Source organism: Crinia signifera, chromosome 1, assembly GCF_055691185.1.
Source record: "Crinia signifera chromosome 1, ASM5569118v1, whole genome shotgun sequence".
In the NCBI taxonomy this organism is placed as follows: Eukaryota; Metazoa; Chordata; class Amphibia; order Anura; family Myobatrachidae; genus Crinia; species Crinia signifera.
In genome coordinates, this window is record NC_139217.1 from 55,600,336 (window position 1) to 55,614,329 (window position 13,994).

Consider the following 13,994-nt stretch of genomic DNA (forward strand, 5'->3'; position numbering starts at 1 on the left):
ATCTGCAATATCTAACCAATTTGCCTCCTTCTACTCCCAGCTCTACAACCTCTCGACGGATACTACCACACCCCAACCTACCCTCACAACGATCAACTCCTTCTTAGCCCATCTGAACCTACCCTCCATTACTAATGAACAGTTAGAAAGCCTAAATGCCCCTTGGAACACAGCTGAAATTTGCGATACTATTAAATCCCTCCCCAAAAATAAGGCACCTGGCCCTAATGGCTTCATTAATGACTTCTACGCTACCTTCCACAACCTCCTAGTTCCTACACTCCTTAAAGTCTACAACGAGATACCTTCCAGTGGCACTATCCCCAGAGAAATGTTAAAAGCCCAAATAGTCACTATACCCAAACCTGATAAAGACCCTTCTGTCACAGATCTGCTTAGTCAAGCTTACCTGAATGGTGATTCTGCTCTGTGTCTCAGTCTGACTCAGTCCTGTCTCCATTCATGCTGCCAGACAGTCTGTGCATTGCTGGTTCATTGATTGGTGCACCTGATGGAAATCCAGACAGAAGCTGGAATCACCTGTAACCCTTTGCTCTCCTGTTCCATGTGGCTCACCTGTTTAGTTCAGACTGAAGTATTCTGGATTCATGCCTCAGATTGCAGATTGCCCTCTGTCATTTCCTCCAATCAATACAAGGCAGGGGGGATAAATATCTTGCTCACAGAGGCAGAACGGACTTCAGCAACTTGTCTTCCTGCTGCATGTGCTGGATGCTCTGTGCAGTTCAAGCCTGCTTCCTGAATCCCTGCGTGAGTCTTCAGCGTTCAGCTCCCAGAGGCTCTGCTTGTCCGGCTGGTCCAGCGCTCCCGGTCTGGTACACAAATTGTCCAATTCCTGCTCCAGTTCCTGCTCATCTAGTTCCTGTGTTTATACTCGGTTTTCTTAAGTTATTTGTTATATGCCAAGTCAGCCATTTCAGTTCTGTTATCTCCATCACCTGTTCCTGTGTCAACGCCAAGTCGCTACCCTGTCCTGATACCAGTTTCCTGACCTGCCTGATACAAGCTGCATCCAGCCATTTTGTGCTACGTCTCTGCTGTAAGCTTCCAGTAATCCTGTCATTCAGCTGTATCCTGATCCCAGACATCCAATCTTCAATCATTCAACCATCCAACCTTAAGTCATCCAGCCGTCCAATCTTCAGTCATCCAGCCGTCCAATCTTCAGTCATCCAGCCGTCCAATCTTCAGTCATCCAGCCGTCCAATCTTCAGTCATCCAGCCATCCAATCTTCAGTCATCCAGCCATCCAATCTTCAGTCATCCAATCGTCCAATCTTCAGTCATCCAATCGTCCAATCTTCAGTCAGCCAATCGTCCAATCTTCAGGTATCCTTTTCTCTAAACTCAAATCCTGAACATTGCCTTATCCTCCCAGAACTACCGACACATATCTTGTTTATTTTGAATGGACTGCCATCTTGTTTATTTTTGCAAAGGAATGCTATCTTTTGTTACTTGTTATTTATCAGAGACTTGCATCTAGTTATTATTTGTCCAATCAAGAAGTATTGATCCTGGTTACATTATCTGTTATATGAGTTCCTTCAATAAACCTGTTTGTGTTAACCCATCTCCGGCTGGTCACGCCTCTCTTCCTGAGATCCGCACCACTCCATCAATCCACCATCTGACCACTCCAGTCACGACTGATTCCACACACCCATTTCGTGACACCTTCTCTCTGCCAAAACTACCGCCCAATCTCCTTATTGAATGGGGATGTTAAAATTTATGCTAAACTCATCGCCTCCCGTTTAAATGCTCTTCTCTCCTCATTGATCCACCCAGATCAAGTGGGATTTGTCTCTGGGAGACAACCATCAGACAACACCCGTAGGGTTTTTGATTTTGTTGACTCCCTTTCAAATGACCAGGGCCTGCTCTTGCTTTCTCTGGATGCGAAGAAGGCCTTCGACCGCCTCAACTGGACTTACATGCGTGAGGTCTTACTGAGATATGGCCTGCGAGATCAGATACTCTCCTCTGTACTTGCTCTCTACGGTTTCCTATCTGCTCGTGTTTATAGTAATGGCTTTCTATCCAACCCCTTCCCAATCCACAATGGAAATCGTCAGGGCTGCCCCCTCTCCCCCTTAATCTTTGTGCTACCAATAGAACCATTAGCAGATACCGGATGAGAGCGGACGCCTGGGTCTGTTAATTAACGCTGATTACTACTCAGGGCGGGATGTATCAACATACATCGCCGCCCTTCGCACGGCAGCCGCCGCGATGCTACCGCATATGTACTTACATATGCGGCCAGCATCGGGCTGCGGTAACGGAGACCCCAGCGATACCTGTGATGTGGGCTGCGGGGGTCTCCGTCACCTCCCGGCGGCTGCCAGTGTCCCCCTGCGTCTCCTCCTCCCCCCTGAAGCCGGATGTCGTCCCGGCTGTGACACCAGGGGGAGGAGGAGGTTAAAGAAGGACGGGAGGGGGGGGCGGCGCGCGCACGGCTTACGGTGGACGGCAAACGAAGCACATAGGCTTCTATAGGGTATCGCCATCCTCTGGGTGGCGATACCCTGGCCAGCGAAAACGGGGCGAACCGGTGATGATACATAGGAAAATGCGGTAAAACAGAGGTTTTACCGCATTTTTCCTTTAGTACATCCCGCCCTCAAACTCAGACACCTGAATGTAAGAAACAATGCTGCAGCCTATTAAGTCCAAACCATTATTTCACTACCTGCAAGCCACACACAGCACTCAAACACATTGGAAGCATATCTTTCTACACTTTTCTACACGTAAAGGTTGGTTTCATTTTAGCTAAGATTAATTTTAAGACCTGCTTATTTATGCCAAGGTAGTTAGTTTATAACCATTTACACACATTCAGTAAGTGTTTTAATATACTTTAAACAGCAGGTCACTCAATCTACACAAGTCGACATGTGTCAACATTTTCACTCTTATACAAACATATTTTTTTGGTTATGATAAAAAAACATAAACCACATCTAAGAGCTACAAGGATGTTTCAGCAATGTCCTAAGGCCATGGCCACTATTTTGCACACAATCTTTGTATTGTAGCCAAAATACATAACTTAACCACTTTCATATCTGCTATGAATTGTATGTAGCACACTCTGGATGTAAGATGCCACAAATCACATTATTGCAATCACATCTCTCTAACAAAGGATCCTAACATCTGCTTATGACACAGAAAACTCTTCTTATCATGTTTGGTCGATCTCACACATCTTTAACATACCTGTACCAAGCCCTCCTTATTGATATATTCAGTTACCCGCCTCATATGAACCTGAGAGGTCGACGCAAACCAGATGACTCCCGCTATACTAAGTTGTACAGCACGGGAGACTACACCACTAATGTACCTAAGGAATGAGGAATGCCGATTTGGGTAGGGCAAATAGAGGAAGAACATCGAGGATAAAAAAAAGTAGGAAAGGGCCAAACAAAAAAAAGGGGTAGTACAATGTATGCATGAATGGTGTAGTTGGTAAAGTGTCGATTCGCGCTAAGGTAGCAAGATGAAAATTAAGAGATAAAAAGACACAAAAGGCAACCAACGCACTGATAGTGGAATGTATTTGTATTTGAGAGTGATGTAATGTAATGTCCGACGTTATGTATTATTGTATGATAAGTTTGTTAATTTGCAAAATCAAATAAAAATGAAATAAAAAAAAAACATACCTGTATCAAGACCTGACTGTTTTTTTGTGGAGGACACATATGCATTCCTACACAAATGTCACTTTGGCCCCTTGTTTGCCTACCTCACCCACTCCATGACGAAATCATTGTTCTGGACCTGCTTTTAACTACAAATGTAGGAATTAACTCACCTGCACAGAAACTGCTTTCTCACCTATCAAGTTGCTTTGCACATGTGCTGACACAAACAAATTAACAGGTAAATGGTGTATATGAACATGTAAATGGCCATGGAGAGGGTTATACATGGGAAACTTGAACAACACTTCACTAAATGCACCAAAAGACCAAAGTCAGTAAGTACACATAAATGTATTATTTGGATGACACAAGAAATTACACATACAACACGTGATTTTTAATTGTAAAAATATTTTTATTTGCTGTTAAGCATCACAGCTTTTTCGAAAAATGTAATGCCATAAATAATAACATATAAAAAAGAAATAACAAAATAACAATCTGCCAGAACAAGAAGTTGCATATCTACAAACATGTGTTACCCAGCAACTGCAATGGTGACATAAATGTGGACACCAGCAAACGACCTGCAACACCCAGGGAGAATACTAAGCACGATACACACCAGCAAAAATGAACCCTGCATTTCAAGAGGTCAAATTCAACAGATTACTGCCCTTGGCACGAGAATGGATAGATTTAGCACAGGTAATCAGGTGTCATTTTTTGGGCCCTTTTTTCGCCTTTTTGGATGGGGCCTTGGGGACAGGAGCCTTGCGGCGTCTTTGGCCAGTGGCCACAGGAGGGTCGGCAGAGGTGGAAGGTTGAGGTGGGGCAGCAGATGGGGTGTCGTCCCTTTGGGACCTGGCGGTGGTGAGCAGCTCCGCCAGAATGTCATTGTGGCGGCTGAGTTGTTGGGCAATGCTTTGCATGCCAGCCGCCAGAATGTCATTCTGGCGGTTGAAGGCCTCACACTGCTGCCTGTTTGTCTCCTTCCAATCCGCCAGAAACTCCCCAAACTGCTGCTGACGGGCTGCAGCCTCCACCCCTTGCTGCTCGATCCTGTCCAGCAGCTCAATCCACCTGGCATCCCATGTGGCCTGTGGCTGGGGGTGTCGTGTTGGTGGCGGCTGGTCAACTTGTGGCTCTGAAGGGGAAGATGCTGCCGGTTCATTACGAGTATCTGGTAGTTCTATGTCACCATCACATACACAAACAATATCTCTTACCACAATCAATGCATTACTGTAAATTACCTGGTAGCTCAGCAGCAAAGACCTCCACCAGGAGCTTGCAATCCATATTGGATATCCCCCTGACCTCAGCCACATCGATCACATCCAAAGCATCCTGCTCCAGGGGGGTATATTCCAAATTGGATGGTATAGGCCCCCTCCCGGTGGACATGCTGTGATTGTACCGGTCAGTCATCTTCCTCTTCAGTACAGTTTTGAAGTCTGACCACCTACAAATCAAAATTACAAAATTAACATCAGGAGATATGTGCACCACTGTACTACAAAACATCATTACTATGTTAAATTTCCTAGTGTGGGTGATATGTTTTCTTTTCTGCATACGTTTGCCACACACACATTTATGTCACCATTATGAGGCATTACAGTGTCTCATATCACTTATTAGGCCGCTAAATGCACATACATATCTCACTATGTTGAAATGAGAGCAGCCATGGCCAAAGTGTGCTCCTCCAGCTGTTGTGAAACTACACATCCCACCATAGCTTGCCAGTGTTGCTATTAGGGAGTAATTTAACTATGGGAAGGCATGCTGGGAGTTGTAGTTTCTCAACAGCTACATGTTCACAGTTTGGACATCCTTGTTTCATTAGCATCATGTGGAACTTGTTTCTACAACTCTTTAAAAAAACACACTTGTTGTTGTCCCATCACATACTTCACATGAGCAGAACTATGCCCATAACCTCACATCACACCAATGGTGCATGTTTCATATATAAATGTGGGTTATTAGACATGGTTGGGTTCACATGTATCATTGAAGTGTAGCACTATCTACAAACACACCTTTCTATTATCCTCAAAACATACATGTAACATTTGTACAAACATATTTCATTATCAGGGGGAGAAACACACTTGCCTTTTCTTCACTGCCGTCACATCCCTTGCCACTCTTGACACCTTGTTCACTTCCTCTGTGATATTTGCCCAAATGTTTAGCCTTGCACTGGGAACCGGCCTCCTGGGAGCTAATTCAATCCATTCTCGTGCTCGGGGCACTAAAACTCTCAATTCTTCCTCTAGAAATGCAGGGTTTCTCTTTTTGCTGGTGACATCCTGCTCAGTACTCGGCCTAGATGTTGCAGGTCGTTTTCTGGTGGCCCCAGTCACCTCACCATGCAGCTGCTGGGTCACACATGTTTGCAGAGATGCAACCTCTTGATCTGGCTGGTTGCTGGGCCCTTGTTGAGCCGGTGGAGCTGGAACAGGGCCTGTTTGTGAGGGGCCCCCTTGTTCTTGTGCCCTACTCCTCTCTTGGGCCCTCCTCCGCTCCTGTTCCCTCTTGGTCAAAGCCTCCAGCAAGGATTCCGCTGTTGCCCTCTGTAGGGCATCCTCAGCTGCGGAATCATCAGAGCCTGACATGTTTGCAGCAAATGTGGTCTGCATGTGGCTGCATATTTATATGTTAAACTCCCGCCTTGCACAAGGGGCGTATTTTTTCCCCGCAATGTAGTAGCTAATTACCGCCGATAAAGGCCGCTTAAATTATGCAGGAACAACGCACCTGAGCATTCACCTGTACATGAACACACACAGGTTGTTGACCATTATGTGCTACATGGCTAAATGTGTGCACATGTCATTCCAATGATCAGTGTTTTCAGGTGGTCTCTGTTGGAGTACGTGTATGCTTTCTTAAACAAATTTAAAAACATACCAACGTTACAATGCTTTCCTTACATTTGTAATGTGTATTAATTTTTCACACAGCAACATGTTGTATATGCGTTGTTATCAGCGTATGTATTAGTACATGGTTGCGTGTATAATTTTTCGCACACTGTATATACAGTACGTGTCTCCCTACATTGAATGCATAATGTATGTTCTGTTGTGCATATCGGAACGGTCTGTGAAACTTTACATTCGCATACATATTGTTAATGTAAGATGGATTAATAAAGTTAACAATAAAAAAACTTGCTTTTCGACCAATCAACAACCACCAAAACTTATATATGTACCTGCAATTAATAACTGCGCCATTGCCAATATGTCTTCCACACGGGCTGCCCCATTTTCCACCCAGGAACTGCTGGCGTTGGTCTTCATCATGGACCAACGCCTGGGGGCCAGGGGCCCTTATGTGTCCAATATGGAGAAGCGCTGGGCGTATAACGTTGCGCGGTGCTTAATTTACGCCCGGACACACATCCACAGGAGCCTGGGGCAGGTGGGGCGGCGCTGGTCGAACCTGCGCCGCTAGCAGCCAGTGCTTCTGTGCACACTTCGGCGGCATATTAGCCGATGTAAGTATATATTTTTTAACAAATATGTATGCGTTTTTTAGCAATGGTTTCAGGAATTAATTTAAAAATGTGCATGAATAGGGGGGTGTATATGGGTGTATAGGGGTGTATATGGGTGTATAGGGGTGTATAGGGGTGTATATGGGTGTATAGGGGTGTATTGGGGTGCATATGGGTGTATTGGGGGGGTATAGGGGTGTATAGGGGTGTATATGGATAAGGTCTGATTTTGTGTGTTGCAGATCTAATCATTATCAAGAAAAATATCCCAAAAAATTTAAATTTAACATTTTCATTTTTATGACCATGGCTAATTTAACTTTTTTTTTCACTCCTTTTTATGAAATGCAACCTTCAATTTCTATACCATCAACATGAACATTTCAGCACGCGCAAGGGCATGCATAAGGGCCAGAGAGGAGGCCCAACTGCAGGAGGCCCAACTGCAGGAGGCCCAGCTGCAGGAGGCCCAGCTGCAGGAGGAGGATTTGGATGAGACCACCTTGGGGCCCACTGGTACCCACACCATCTCCCCCTCCACTTCCAGCAGCCACTCACCTACCCCCAGCCACTCACCCACCCCCAGCCACTCTTCTGCTTCCAGCCACTAACCCACCCCCAGCCACTCACCCACCACTCACCCACTCCCAGCCACTCTTCTGCTCCCAGCCACTCACCCACCCCCAGCCACTCACCCACCCCCAGCCACTCTTCTGCTCCCAGCCACTCACCCACCCCCAGCCACTCTTCTGCTCCCAGCCACTCACCCACCCCCAGCCACTCTTCTGCTCCCAGTCACTCACCCACCCCCAGCCACTCACCCACCCCCAGCCACTCTTCTGCTCCCAGCCACTCTTCTGCTCCTGGAGATCCATCCAGCGGAGCACAGGATGGCACAAGTAGCTGTAAGTAAACAATGTGCCTAATGTTTACATACACATTTCTACACATTTCTACACATAAACAATCACAACACCCACATATGTGTATCCAACATCATCATTAGTTGCAACATAGTGCAGTGAGAGTCATAGCTGTGGCCTGTCCTCCTCAAGGAACAAGGGTCCCCTTGATGTATTTTCCGAGTGTGGCCACGCCTCACCCCTTGAGTATTTGACATAACAGTACACCCAATGACATATCCTACAGTAGTGGTGTTGAAGTTATGTGGGCCCAGGTGTTGTGTAACTACACTTCCCAGCATGATGTGCAACATTCATTTATAGATTGGTTTGTTAATAGTGTGTGTGGCCATGCGGATGCATGCTTTTCACAAAAAGCTGTAGGCCTATAATTTGTACAGCAATGTCCTACTTTTTAAATAGAAAGGACTGCTTAACCCGCAACAATGTCATTACCCTTAAATAGCACAGGTTAATTGTGAGGTTTGAGGTGATTCCACCAGCACAAACCTCCCAATTGTGATGCAGCTTACATTCATCCCAGAAGGAGGAAATTATTTAATGTTATGTAATATGTACAGTTTGTGTGTGTAAACATAATACTATTTAGTACCGTGTTTACAGCATACCCATCTTTAATGTAGTTGAAAAATGTATGTGGCCTTCACACTTAACTCACAACTTCTTATTATGTAAAAATACAACAAACATTTGTGTATATTATATATTAATTATGTTTTTTTTCCCTTCACTACAGACACTGAACAACACCAGGATGAGGTGGCCCAGATAATGAGGGAAATGTTCTTGACCCTCCTGTATCTCAACACTCTTTTTGGGCAACTGCAGGCCCTCATTTAATTTTTTTGTTAAATTTTAAATATTTTCTTTAATAATAAAAAAAGTTTATGTACAGTTAGAAGTTTTAATCAGAAATATGTTAGAGGGTTTGTAAGGGCAGGTACATACAAATGTGTAAGGTAACTTATATTTCTAATTTGAGGTGAGGGGTAACGACTGATGTGTGAATGTGTGTGTTTTTGAGTTAAATAACACTTAGTGAAAATGCATGATTGTTTAATGTTTTTAGATTAAAACATCACACATAACATCAGGGTAGGTATACATGTTTAAAATTCTGATCAAACTAATTATGGACATTATTTAGTACATACACACAAACACCAACATAACTTTATTTAAAAATTACAGCAATGTGGGGACACATAGATAGTGATTAAAATGCAACATTAGAACATAATAAATATACATGTAAGGAGGGGTAAAATGTATTTTTATTAGGTTGTTCAATAAGGTAGACAATTGAGGTAATAGAAAACAATAATTCATTAACAATTAGAATAATTCATTTAATAGGCTTAATCATAGTTGAAAGGCTAGATTAGCAGGGTCATATATGTGAAGAGTATGCCAGCGTGCACGGACGTACACTTACTCTCGCGATCGGTAAAATACGCTGGGTTTTCCATTGAAAACATGCGAGACCCGTCCGTGCAAGGTGGCTTTACGCTCAGATAGCCGTAAGATGTCGGTGTGAAAACGGACGAGACCTGTCCGTATACGGTGGCGTACACTCTGTTGTGCGCCAGTTATCAGTGTCTCAGAGGAGATCCGTCCGTGTACGGTGGCGTACGCTCAAGTGTACGCCACTCCCCTTTGTCGATCTTTGTGACCGTCCGTATGCGTATGTTTTGTGGGTGGACTTTCGCTCGCCGTCCGCGTGCGGGAAACGTACGGTGATACGGAACGTACGTACGTTTGGCCGCCCGAACCAGAATAAGGCCCAAAGTGTCTGGTTTTTATCACCGGCCAATCAGCTCCTACCTGTTATTTTTCAAACCAAGCCTGTAACTTCACAGGTAGCAGCTGATTGGCCGGTGATAAAACCGTGACAGCTTATCACTTCACCAAGCTTAATAAATCTGCCCCTGAGTCCCCAAAGTCTGAATGGGGACTTTGACCTAAAATGGTTCATGTGATAACAAGTTATGTTTAGTCCTCTTCTTTGGAGATAAGGTTTTTTGTATATTCTATCAGTCCTTTGATATGACCCCTTTGAAGATGATAGAATGACGATTTATTTTCCATGCATTTGTTGATATAGGGGCCATGTAAGGAGTTTCAAATGTGATCATATTTAATACCCAATAACTTGTAAATTTTGTGTGTGGATATAGATTTTTTTATGATGAAAACATTTTATGGTGAATGCTTTGGAGAAATATTGAGGGACCATATCCCAGATTTTTTCATGAAGCATACAATTTATATTAATCTGAGGAATGCTGCTAGGGAAAATTAGAAGATATGTTTGGAGTTAAAGAATTATATAAAGGCTATCATTATTTTTAGGTATACTGTTGCTTTTAGAAAACCCAGGAATGAGCATGAAAGGGAGGAACATGCATATAGAATTTTTGAGTACGATAATAGGGACCATATGACCACCTCCACCTAAGCCTTGACAAAGATCTCAACGTAGATTGAAACGCGTTGGTCGGCAGCGGGTGGACGTCGTCACCGATTTCATTTAACAGAGGATTTGTTATTACCTAAGTGACGCCTATGCTCATCTGTCCCCCTATATCAAAGACGTTTTGAAACGGATGTTTACTGTCTAACTGGAAGCCGGTACCACTGCTGCGGCGGCAGGGACGGCTCTCAAGTGGTCTGGCTATAATTGACAGCACAAGCCTGCTTGTTTTATCCGCCCACATGAAAATCTTTCTGAGGAGTGGACGTTCAGTGTCTAACTGGAAGCCGGTTCCATGGCTGCGGCGGCAAGGACGGCTCTCATGTGGCCGTGTTAAGACTGACAGTCCAACAGCCAGTACAACACAAGCCGGGGACCTGGAGACGGGAGTAGAGGTACTCATTAAATATTCAATATTCCTACCCCGTTCTCGTTAAATGATGTTAAGCATACACTCACATTAGGATTGGAACCAATGTTTTTTTTTATTGAAAATAATCACACACAATCCCATTCATTCTCTTTCAAAATGTTTACAGTGGCGTAACTACAACTATTGCACCCCCCCTGCTGAAATTTCTGCAGCGCCCACCTGCAACCCCCCCCCAGTTAACCCCCCACCACCCAGTAAAGTTAACCCTCCCTTGCCTTACCCCTCCAAAATCCGCCTCAGTAGGTACCCGCACCTTGTCTGTGGTCCCGGCTCCAGTTTCTTACAAAAACGGACCATCACAAAATGTCCACCCCAACATGTTTTTTTGAAACATACTCAAAAGCTTTCTGTTGTATGGGCGGTGGACATTTTGTGATGGTCCATTTAGATAAGAACGAAGCAGAAGCCAGGAGAGGACAGGGGAGACAAGGTGCGGGAATTTGCTACAGAAGCGGCAGGTGAGGTCCCGGCAGGCGGCAGGGGCGGTGGCAGCGGCGGCAGCGGCATTACAATAGCCCTGCAGACCCCCGGCTCCCACACCTACACAGAACCTCCCCGCCACCACGGGGTCTGCGGGGCTATTTTTACGCCACTGGATGTTTACCAGTTATATGAATATGAGTCAAGTCTAACACTGTTCTCCTATCACCTTTAGGAACTATCAATTGTTCCACAATATTACAATAAACCTTGATGTAATGCCATGTGGGGGTAGGTCAGCCTACTACCCAGTTTCACTAGCTTTCCATAAATCCGTTCTCTATTCTTTCTAGCCCTCATTAGAGTGGGGTCTTTTAACTGCTCTGGGTAAAGGTCTCCCTACTTCAAGGTCAGACATACAAGTGGAGAAATATCTGTTTGCTATATTGCATCATACATGAAATCATGAACAAAGTCAGCAGGGACTATTGTGGTCTCACATGGGGTTACTACAGTATGTTTACTTCCATGGTATAATAATACTGATATGCAGTGGCGGCTGTTACCCTAGCAGAGGAGGGGGGCTGCTGCATTCTGGCCCCCCGTCTGCTGCCTTCGCGCTCCCCACTGCCATGCTTCCCGCTGCCACGCTCCCCGCTGCTGCCGGTCCTGGCCACCGATCCCCTGCACGGAGCCAGAGCATGTACATTAACTTAATACATACTGTGCATGCGCTGGCTCAAGCCTCCATGGGCTGCCTTTGCAGCAGCCCCCGGAGGCTTAATCAGGTTCCCGGGTCCGGCGCATGTGCAGTATCGTCCATGGTACTGCGCATGCACAGAACCCGTTTTTGGGGCTGCATCACATTTGCACACAGAGAGGCATCCCGGAGGGAGGGTACACCTCCCAATGGGACTGCCTTGAGTGACTGACAGGTTGGACTTCCAATAGGAAGTCATTGCCAGTCACATTGAAGCCAGTGCAGTCTGGATTCACTTAGGCAGAGATGGTTTTTACCTGGAGGGGCTGCATCCCATAGGTAAAAGCCGCCACTCCTTATATGTTCCCTGAAAACTCACCTCTCCAGGCTAGCTTATCACATTCCAGAACCACTCACTCAACCATCATAAGCTTCCCTATCCAATTATATGCCCACTGTACAGTCCACACATATCCTCCACATATCTTCTCTTTCTTCCCATTTTCTTCCTTCTGACCCTGGTTCATCAATGCTGGGATGTGATATCAAGCAGCCTACCTAGCACCCATGCAATCCGGCGGACAACTATGCAATAGATAGCACCTATCCTTATGTATCAATGCCTATTTCCCAATAGATTTTTTCCTTCCTTTAGGAAGTGGTCAGCTTGTATAGACCATGTAGCAACATTCATGGATGAATTTTCAGACTGGTCTGGTAGCTGCTGCAGCGCTTCTCTTAATGCCTCTATATTTTCCTCGATGGCCACTTGCTGTTGCCTTTGGGCCATCTCTAAGGCCAATAGTTATCTGGTATTTCCCTGGTGGTTACCTGTTGAGCCTTCTAGCTGAGCCAACGCATCCTGCAGCAAGTCCTTAGTAAAGTCCTCTGTGTTATCTGGTGGTGTTGGAGTTTGGCATAACGTGGCACAGTTTTTCTTTTTACCCAACATACCGTATTGTCACTTTCAATTAAAAAAACAGATATGCTAGTGTTCTGTACCACACCCTGGTACAAAATAAGGCTACTCCTTTAGGATGACCCAATTCTACCTGTCATGGTTTTTCTGGCGGATTCCCACACCCTCCGGCTACTTGGTACTATTCTGTAATTGCTATAATTATTATTTACCGCCACGGTCTGCAAGATGTTGAAAGCATTAATTAGCCTGATTTATGTTCACACACAAATAGTTTATCTGACTTTCGTATGTGACATTTCCAAGTTATTGGAACAGAACAATTGTCTGAAATCAGTATTATGCAGCTTTGAAAATGCAAAATGCAGTGCAAGCGGTTAATACATTCTTGGGAGTCAACCTACATATTAAGAATCGGGGGAACTGGGGCCACTGAGAAAGCGGGAAAGTCTTTGTTCAGCCAATTCCATTTTCCCTTGCTACTAGGCCGGCTTACACTGCTTTACCTGAGCTGATCCATACTAATGCTAGGCAACCTGATGCGCTGATCTGCTATGGCTAGTGACCAATAGCTAAGCTGTATCCAGCCCCGGTGCTGTCAGTGTGTATTTTGCTGAATATCCGGGCTCCCAACTCCTTCTACATGGAGAAAGGTAAGGTAAGTGTACTTTACCACACACACAGCAGCAACCTCCCCTCTGCAACATCTTCATCTCAAAGCCGCCCAGTGTGTATGGACCGGCGATGAGCGGTGAGTGCTGCTGCGCGCTCCCACATCATCGCCAGGACAGCAGATGAGCGGCTTTGAGGACGGCTTTACATAGCACTGCACTATGCAAAGCCGGAAAAGATACAAAGATAAGCAGCGCTAAAAATTAAACACTGATTTTATGAGCCCATAAATGATGGCATGAGTCCCCAAATGGTCATCC